Raw genomic sequence first — 10,495 nt, 5'->3', positions numbered from 1 at the left:
AACACTTTGACACTTTAATACTTATAATTTCAAAAGGCTTATTCTTAAATGTCTGAAATTTATTTATGTAGACAAATATAATTTGTGCCCAATATAGTTACCTAAAACTAAAACTGAAACTAATATTAAAACCATTAAATAATTGTTGCTCGAAATAAAGTAAACGTTGACTGAAATAAAATAAAATATAAAGTACTTTTTTATTTATGCTATTTTATTTTAGGCAATATTACTCATTTTAAATAACTAATTTTAACTTTATATACGAAAATAACTTAAACTGAAATAAAAATGAATAAAAACTATATAGACATACATAAAAAAAAAGTACTAAAAATGACAAAATCACAAAAAAAAAGCTAAAATGGAAACGGAAAATATAAAAGTAAAAGGTTAATTCTTTTTTTTCTTTTCATTTGGTCAAGAACTGTGTTTTGGGTAATACTATTCTTAAAATAATTATTGAAGTAATAATAATACAAAAAAAGTATAATAATGAATACCTTGCAATATTTAAATTATTATAAACTATTAAAGTGATAGTCCACCCAGAAATGAAAGTTTTGTCATGTAGGGATGTTCATATTAACCGTTTAACCGTTAACCGAAAGTAAAAAAATTTACCGATTAATGCTATCAGTTTAAACTGTTTAAAAGGTTTTTTTTAAGTATTTTTTAAGTACCCCCCAAGTATTTCAAGTAAGTTTGCTGCATGGTGAAAGAAAAGTATGCTATACATTAGGGATGTTCATTTTAACCGGTTAACCGACGGTAAGAATTTTGACCGAGTAATACAGTCAGTTAAATGGTTTGAAAAGTCATTTCATTATTTATTTTTTCAGTAATTTATCAAAATATTTAAAACGGTTTGCTGCATGGCTAAAATACACTACGCTTATAAAAAAATAGTTTTTTAGGGGGATAAAAACATATCGTATAAGTCGCGTATAAGTCTCATTCTATTATTTCTTTCAGAAATAGGCCTAATGCCGACGCGAAATGTTTACAAACATAGCTAGGCTATTTTAGTTCCCCTCACTCCACAACAAACCCTTTCAATTAACAGTATTTAGAAAAGAACAAGAATTAAAAATCAGTGGCGGCTCGTCGAGGGAGGCACAGCTTCCCCATAATTTTGAGGTGAAAATGGGAGGAGGACGATTTAATGGTTAATGTTAATAAAATTCACAATTCATTTCAGTTCATGTCTCAGAATGTGTATTTTTTTGTTTGTAATTTCACAGTTGTAATACCATAACGTGAAAGCGCCGCTTTTCTATCGCGAATGTGCTGAATCTGCTGATGTAATTGCAACCGCTAATGATAGAAAAGGGTAGGGGGAGGCCGGGGGAGAACTGAGCTCTCGTGCCTCCGTTGGTAAAAAAAAATTAGCCAATCACCATCGAGTGTTTACTTTCAGCGCTGAGGAATGTTGAGAAAAGAAACCTTGTAGGGGAGGCTAGCCTGCCTTCTGATATCAACCAATCATCACAGAGACGTAAATTACGTGATATTTGTTTGAACGTCTCCCACTGCTGTGCCACATCTGCTGATGTAATTGCAACCGCTAATGATAGAGAAGGGTAGGGGGAGGCCAGGGGAGAGGTGAGCTCTCGTGCCTCCATTGGTAAAAAAAATTAGCCAATCACCATCGAGTGTTTACTTTCAGCGCTGAGGAATGTTGAGAAAAGAAACCTTGTAGGGGAGGCTAGCCTGCCTTCTGATATCAACCAATCATCACAGAGACGTAAATTACGTGATATTTGTTTGAACGTCTCCCACTGCGCTGATAATGTACCAAGTACTTATGATGAGTAGCGATATTGAATATTTGATCGCCAACAGATTTACCAAGCTGTCATTCAAACAGTATATATACAAATTTAGGGAAAACAGCCTAAGCTGGATATAGGCTACAGCAGTCGGCTTAATTAAATGGAACAACAGGCAGCTCTCTTTTAACACAGATTTTAAGAAGGGATGGATGTTTGCTTCAAGTGATAGGCCATGTATGTGAAATTATATTATCTTGCTGTATGTGTGTCGTTTTCTTTACGTTTTCTGACTCAAAGCAACCAAAAAAAACATTTTAAAGTGGTTAAGCAAATTATAATAATAATAATCGGCAGGGATCCCAGACCAATACAATTAGAGTGCCTCCTCTATTTTAAAACCCACGAGCCGCCACTGTTAAAAATATTAGAAGCTATAGCTATATAAATGACACGCCAAAACAAATTAATTTAGGTTAAAACAAAACTGAAACCAACGTTGGGTCTCTCATTCAACACAAAATCAAATGTTTCCATATTCGCGAAATCGTGATGTATTTGAATGGCAAATTATTATTTATGTACTTCACTCGCGTTCCAATATCCACCATTTTTCTACATAGTTTTTTCCATATGTTTGACTGACTGTATTTTATTATGATAATGAACAGGCTGCATTGTCAATGTAGCAAAGCTTAACTGTGTGCGCGCATGTGGCGCCGGCGCAATCACTTGAATTTTTTTCCTTCTAACAGTGGAAGCAACTACTCCTTTTAGTCCTAAAGATAATCGGAATTGTAAAAGGTTTGCCTTTATTTGTGTACATTCACAATAAAAACTAATCTTTGTGCTTTCGTTAAAATAAGCCTAAAAAAAAATAGGATGCCGCTTTCTGTCGTCTGTTTCCTTTCGCGTAGCACAAAAATGAACCGAAACTCTGCATACGAGGCTACTTGTTTTACTTACAGTTTCTTAATTTATAATTTAAGTAAAAAATATTTCTCATATAGGCCTATTTATTCGTTTTATGTATATAGATCTATATATATATATATATATATATATATAGATCTATATATATATATATATAGATCTATATATATATATATATAGATCTATATATATATATATATAGATCTATATATATATATATATAGATCTATATATATATATATATAGATCTATATATATATATATATAGATCTATATATATATATATATAGATCTATATATATATATATATAGATCTATATATATATATATATAGATCTATATATATATATATATAGATCTATATATATATATATATATATAGCCTAGCTTTATTATGTTTTTCTCAGCTTGCAGAAGTGCTGCAGGTGCGTGATGTGATATGATGGCCATGTGAATCCTCATGTTCTGTTGTTTGCTGCTTTTTGCGCATGTACAATTAATCCCCAAGAAACAAATGCTAGTATTTTTAACGGGTCACAAACACTTATCCTTTTTTAATTTAATTAAATTCAAATTTAAAATAATCTTGTCGGTTAACAATCGGTTAACGAGCGCTGGTTGTCGGTTTGGAAAAATAACCGAAATGAACATCCCTACTATACATAATTGTTTACCGGCGGGGAAAAATCAACCCAGGGCATCAGTTTAAAAGTGGCCCGATTCCATGGGAAAAACGCGAGCTTTGCAACCCTGCATCCAACACGAGCTTCACTGATCACGGGTCGAGAGTAGGATAGATGACTGACAGACCATGCTGGAGTATTTGCTGCTCAGCGGATCCTGAACTCACTGACAAATATCTGATCTTGTAAGATTAGATATGCTCCTTTACACAGAGTGCGTGTGAACGTGAAATCGAAAGTGAACAGCGAGCGCACATTCAAAAGCGATTTCAATGCCTGCATATTGATAGCGCGAAAATTCTAAACAATATAAGAATGTTTGCTGAAGCAGAACACACACGTTGCGGGAGTAATGGTCAGAAATTCAGCGGGAGCAGCATTACGAAACAGTTCCTCGCAGAGCTCTACTCCAGACTATCTGCACAGCGTCAACATTTTAGGCTACTTTTTTTTCTTTTCTTTTTTTTAATAAAAACTAGACACATTTTGCACTGAGGTAGGCCTGCGGTTTATTTTTATGTCTGACGGAAAAAAGACTCTCCGGTTCTTTAAGGTGCATTGAAGGATTTAGTGTGTTTTCGTTTTGTCATCTTAATGTTAATTATTTAATTGAAAAATATTTAGTGTTGGCCTATTTATTTTATTCTTTTTATTTGATATTTTATTCTGGTTTTCTCTGTTCTCAGAAGCACTGCAGGTGCGTGATAATTTGACGATGTGTGAATCCAGGTTCTGTATGCTGCTGTTTGCACGTTAAAATAATCCTGTGAAATTTTTATTTTTATTTTTAATGGGTCACAGACACTCATCCATTCTATTTTTATTTAATACTAATTTATTATTCTAATCTTATCAGATAACAAGTAACGTTTGTTGGTCAGGAAAATTAACCGAAATGAAAATCCCTACTGTCATGATTTCTCTAAACAAAACCACACGTGTGCTTAAGGTCATCCATTCAACTACCAGAGTTCATTTGGAAGCTGACCGAGACCACCTCTTCAAATGTCCTCTTGGAAATGAGGAACATTCTGTCCACACAGACACCATCGCCGCTCCTGCCACTGCCACTGGACTGCCAGCATCAGCTGGTCAAAGACGTGCTGATCGGGGCCTCCTCTGCCACGTTTCCACTCAATGAGGTAGCGGAATTAAATATACATAAAGAAAAGACATTTTTAATGCGTGACGACCCATAGAAGCATTTTTTGTGAAAAAAATTGACGACAATGAAATTTACCACATCTGTCTTTCATAATGTGACAATACAGAGTGAAACAATGTAGGCAGGACTTGATTTGAACTATTAGGATTTATTTGGGTGAAACATGTAAGCATCACTGTTAGTCTTTTTATTTGGGCCGGAAAGAACTATACCCAGAAAACCCTAGCAACTGCATGGTAATATGCCAGAGGCAAATATTTTGGAAAACCTTGAATTGTGCACAATCAGATATGGAACATGTATTATTAGGAAATTAATTAACCACCTAATTTTCATAATAACTTTTTCTTGACTTGCTTTATTCTCCGCTCAAGGCTAGTGTGCAGTTTGATGTTCGTCCGGATATACAGTATGTGTGTCCGGGACGTCCCCTGAGAGTGTGTTTCGACTGCTGGGTGAGCTGGCGCAGTACGGCACACATTACCTGCGTCTCAGCCGATTCTCTCTGAGCAGCGCGAGTCAGAAGGGACTCATCTTTCAGGTGACACACTGTTTTTTCATACAGTATTTTAGGACTGATGTAGGACCATTATTTCACATCCTGTATATTCCTTTCCTATAACAACATGTTACACAGATGCTTGTGTGTTTCAGGCCTTCACAGGCGGGCTGCGGCGTTACCTGCATTATTACAGAGCGTGTGTTTCAGTCTCCTAACTATCGCTTGTCTTTTCCGCAAACTGGGGCGTCAGCTCAGGTAAATGTTCACCCTAAGTCACACAATCACATGCAGTCCACACAGCTGTGCTTTAAAATGGATCATATGATTTTTTTGCTTAGTTTTTTTTAATAAAAGGGTGTAAACATGCAATATTTACAGTGCAGAACTCCTGACCTAGTCCATCAAGGTCATTTTTGAAAAGTGATAAAAACTGAAAGTGATTAATTCACTTTTCACACTAACTCCAGACCAAAAAATAAAAACATTTATTTGTGTGAAAAATTGTATTTCACTTTTAAATATTAAATGTAATAATTTTATGCATCCATATAATTTATATATAAGCATTTAATTTTATGCATTTATGATTTATATATATATATATATATATAAACATATAATTTATATAACTTGTACATACATTTTAAAATAAAGAATTTAAATCTGTATTACTTTTTAAATGAGATATGTAAATTATAAATGTAAATATGAAATTAAAAGATATTTGCTTGAATATTGTTTATGCAAATGCAAACACAACCTAAATGTATTACTTTTTTACAATGGGGTATTTAAAAGTATAAATGTAAATATGAAATGAATTCTTAAAGTATGAATGTGTACATAAAATATAAATGTGTGTGTGCATGTACAAATAAACACGTATACAAACAATATAAATAGATTAGTGCTGTCAAACGATTAATCGCATCCAAAATAAACGATTTTGTTTACCTAATGTGTGTGTGTGTGTGTGTGTGTGTGTATATTTATTATGTATATATAAATACACACAGAAAGATATTAAGAAAAATATGTAACGTTTATATATGAAATATATTTATAAATTATATGAATATAAATATATACATGTAAATATTTTCAAAATATATGCTGTATGTGTGTGTGTTTATATATACATAACATATGTGTGTGTACTGTGTATATTTATTATGTAAACTAAAACTTTTATCTTGGATGCAATTAATCGTGATTAATCGTATGACAGCACTAAAATATGTATCAATTAGACTGATTTAAAATTATTCATGTAAATATGAAATTAATTCTTCAAATATTTAAATGTATATTTTTTTTATATGTAGATGTTTAGGTTTTATATAGTGTGTGTCTGTGTGAAATATTGATATAAAATATAAATACTTATATAAGTATACGTGAACACTTAAAATGTGTATTATTATTATTTAAATGTGTCATTTAAAATTATAAATGTAAATGTAAAATTAAGTAAATATGTTTCCTAACTTTCCCAGTTGGGTAAGCAGAAAAAAAATCCTTGCTGATGAGCCCCGATTGATATGATTATTGGACATCAAGACAAAGAAAAGTAAAATAGATGTAAAAATGTAGTCAGTTTCAGCAGATAATGTCTAATTCATCAGTTAATGTCTTTATATGTAGGTAAGAAACACTCTCGTCACACGCTTGAAATACTTCTGTCAGAGACATCGGCTTTGAAGTGGAGTTTGAAGACATTGTTTTCAGCTCAGAAGTGTTGAAGACAGGTGGCTGTCTGGTGCAGGTCTGCGGTGGTGTTTGTGTAATTGGCAGTGTGATGTGTGTGTTTAGGGTGTAAAGCTGCTGTTGTATCTGTATAATGAAGCTCAGAGTAACTACTGTAATGAAACTGCTATATATACATCTCCTCCTTTCGCTTTTTATTTATTTATCTATTATTCAGCTCAGGAAGGTCACTTAGGAGCAGAGTGTTTTTTTGAAACCCTATATTTTCCCAGTGACTGATACCATGAAGTGGTAGTGAGATGCTGAAGTGTCTGACTGGCATTTAAATGCACAATGCAGATACTCTGCTATTATTTACTCACCTTCATGTTGGAACAAACCCGTATGCTGTTATTGTTCTTATGCAATGTGAATGGAGAGTCATCACGCTGCCCTTTTGCTTAATAGAGGTAGTTTCTGTCAAGTCCCAAAAACAAAATTGATAATCTTGCCCTCTTGCAGAAGCTCTGAATTCATATTTGCATTCACACTCAGTTTCAGAAATGCCTCATTGATGAGTTTGGTGTCACCCAATAATGGAAATTTGCTGAAAATGTAATCACCCTCAGGCTAGATAGGTTTGTTTTTTCATAGGAACAGATTTGGAGAAATGTAGCATTGCATCACTTGCTCCCCAATGGATCCTCTGCAGTGAATGGGTGCCGTCAGAATGAGAGTCTAAACAGCTGATAAAAACATCACAATAATCCACAAGTAATCCATATGACTCCAGTCCATCAATTAATGTCTTGTGAAGCCAAAAGCTGTGTTTTAAGAAACTAATCCATCATTAAGACATTTTAATTTTAAACTGTTGGATCCATTGGTGATAGACACTATTATTATAGAGTTGAGGCCATTTAGATTCTTTTTTTTCTTTTTTTTGTAAAAGAACATTTTTAGGAGCTATTTATTATCTTGCTGTATTATTGCAGTGTTCTGATAATATTCATACTCATATTATTATTTGTAATTTCATCGGTTTATTTCAACTTATTTCACACAAAAAATATTTATAAATGTTTATTTGTTTCTAAAAATTATTTTTTTGTATTTTACTTTTATATTGCAATGGTGATGATATTATTATTATTATATTAATATTTGTCATTTCATTCATTTTCAGTAACAACAAAAACATTTTTAGTGACATCCTTGTTTATAAAAGTTAATCTTAAAATATATTTTTTAAATTGTTATAATTCATTTTAACCTTGCTTTAGCTCAAATAGTAGCGCATGCTGATAACAATGCTAAGGTTATGGGTTTGATTCTAGATAATGCATACATTAGAAAGTATATTTTTGTAAGTGTAAATGCTTGTGCCAAATGTATAAATGTGAATGTTTAATTTAAAATAAAAATGTTTATAGTTACGTAGTTTAGCCTAGTTAGTATACATTATAATGTAGCTTTCTATAAATAATAGATATTATATAACAGTGGTTGTCTGTGATATGTTCTTGTTTTAATAACTAACTAAATATCCCTGTGTGGGTATTGTAGGTTTGTTTCAGATTGGGTGTTCAGTGGCATCTTCCGTGACGTATATAAATAGTTTATGATCGAGGTCAATGAGGATTATTTGACCTACAGAGGTGAGCTTCTCAGTCTCACGCTTTAATTTTGTTGAATGTTTAGATGGTTAAATCCATCCATTTTCTGCTGCATTATTATGGATTTCTTGGACTATCTTTATGGTGTGTAGTTACATCAGTGATAACGGTCTTAAAATCAATATGTCATTTATGCAAAACCCCTTTAAAAATGAATTAATCTGTTTCCTCAGATAAGAACTTTTGGACGCAGGGCTACACTCTGATTTCGTGGGATGCGGAGGACTGTGTGCCTCAAATACATCGCCAATGACGTCTACGTCTGCGGGAAAACAATCAACCTGCTAAAACTCTGCTGCCCCCAGGTGCATCTCAAACACTTTATAATGCTTCATATACACTCCTGCTAAAAACTTTGGGGTCCATAAGAGTTTTTAATGTTTTTAGTCTCTTATGCTCATAAAGGCTGCATTTATTTTATGGAAGAAAAAAAACCCAGTAATAATGTGAAATATTATTACAATTTAGAATAACTGTTCCCATTCAATCAGTCACGTTCTACGTTACGTCAGTGACTGACGAATTGGAATTGGGATCTCGCCCGAGAGCCCAATCACCTTCGAGTGTAAACTAAACAAGCCAATGACAGTTGGCGTGCGTGTTTCGCCACGCGCACCCCGCCCCGCAGCGTGGGTATAAAAGGAGAGCGCGTGCAAACGCGCATCAGCTTTTCGCTTCGGAGCCGAGCCTTCTCAGGATGAATCTCCGCGAGTGTTTGGAAGAAACAGCTGGCGTTGGTGTTACGGCGCGTCTTTTTAAAGATGGCTTCCCGCTCGTGCGTTTCTGGATGTGGTCGTTTCCTGCCTCCATCTGATGGTCATGATCGCTGCCTCTCATGATTGGTCCCGGGGGGCGCAGGCCGGACTTCGGCTGCCGCCTCCGGTTCCATTCTTCCCGGAAGTGCATGAGGAGGTCACTAAGTCTTGGAAGGCACCTTTTTCTGCCCGAAACAGACCTGATACCTCCTCCGTCCTCCGTCCTCACCACCCTCGACGGGGGGGCGGCCCAAGGGTATGTGGACATCCCTCCGGTTGAGCGCGCGATGCAGCTCGGCCCGCAGAGCGCCGCCGCCTGGAGTGGTAGTCCACGCCTTCCGTCCAGGGCCTGTAGGTTCTCATCCGCTTTGACGGCTAAGGCTTACAGTGCCGCTGGACAGGCCGCTTCCGCCCTGCACGCCATGGCCCTCCTGCAAGTCCACCAGGCCAAGGCGTTGAAGCAGTTGCACGAGGGTGGTGCTGACTCGGGTGGGCTGCAGGAACTGCGCACGGCGACGGACCTCGCGCTAAGGGCGACGAAAGTCACGGCGCAGGCCCTGGGTCAGACGATGTCCACATTGGTGGTCCAGGAGCGCCACCTATGGCTGACCTTGGCGGATATGAGGGAGACCGACAAGCATTGCTTCCTGGACTCCCCGATCTCCCAGGCCGGCCTATTCGGCAACGCGGGGGAGGGCCCTGCCCAACAGTTCTCCGCTGCACAGAAGCAGATGGAGGAATCTCAATACATCCTGCCCCGGCGGTCGGCTGCTGTAGCCACCCCACCGCCGGCTGCAGCCCCTCTGTCTGCTCATCGCCGAGGGCGCCCACCTGCGGCCTCCACCTCCGCTCCGGCGCGGCCACAACAGCAGCCTTCACAACGGCCGCGGCGCAGCCCGCCTCCGCCCCTGCCAAGCCCGTGAAGCGCCAAAGCAGGCGGCGTCCCTGAGACGGGCGACCCGGAGCCCTTGGATCCTGCTCTTCAGGAGATGGTGACCGCACCGCTCCTTCCCCCGGCGGAGGGCCGGGTGGAGAAACCTTTGTTCCTGGTTTTTTCTATTCCGCCACTGGCTACCCAGCCAGTGGTGCCCAAAACCTCAACAGAAGAGCGGGTTCCTTTTTCTCCGGGTTCCAAGAGGGCGAGGATGGCAGTGCGCGAGACCCAGTCTCCACATGGCCGTCCCCCTCTCCCTTCGCCAATGGGCAGCAGGGTTCAGTCCAAGGACGCTACGCCTCCTCACGAGCCCCCTGCCCAGCAGTGGAGCCAGGTAAGTCACGCGCTGCGCACTCAGACCCCACCCTGGGACACGCGGCCTCCCGGGT

The 10,495-nt window shown here is 37.4% G+C and overlaps 1 pseudogene; it reads left to right on the top strand.

The window, feature by feature from the left end:
• Positions 1-4,356: 4,356 nt before the first annotated feature.
• LOC107565736 (gamma-tubulin complex component 6-like) overlaps positions 4,357-10,495 on the top strand; it is a 21,320-nt pseudogene continuing 15,181 nt past the window's right edge.

This window comes from Sinocyclocheilus grahami, unplaced genomic scaffold (assembly GCF_001515645.1).
Source record: "Sinocyclocheilus grahami isolate Dianchi unplaced genomic scaffold, SAMN03320097.WGS_v1.1 scaffold1023.1, whole genome shotgun sequence".
In the NCBI taxonomy this organism is placed as follows: Eukaryota; Metazoa; Chordata; class Actinopteri; order Cypriniformes; family Cyprinidae; genus Sinocyclocheilus; species Sinocyclocheilus grahami.
This window is presented reverse-complemented; position numbering and strand designations above follow the sequence as displayed.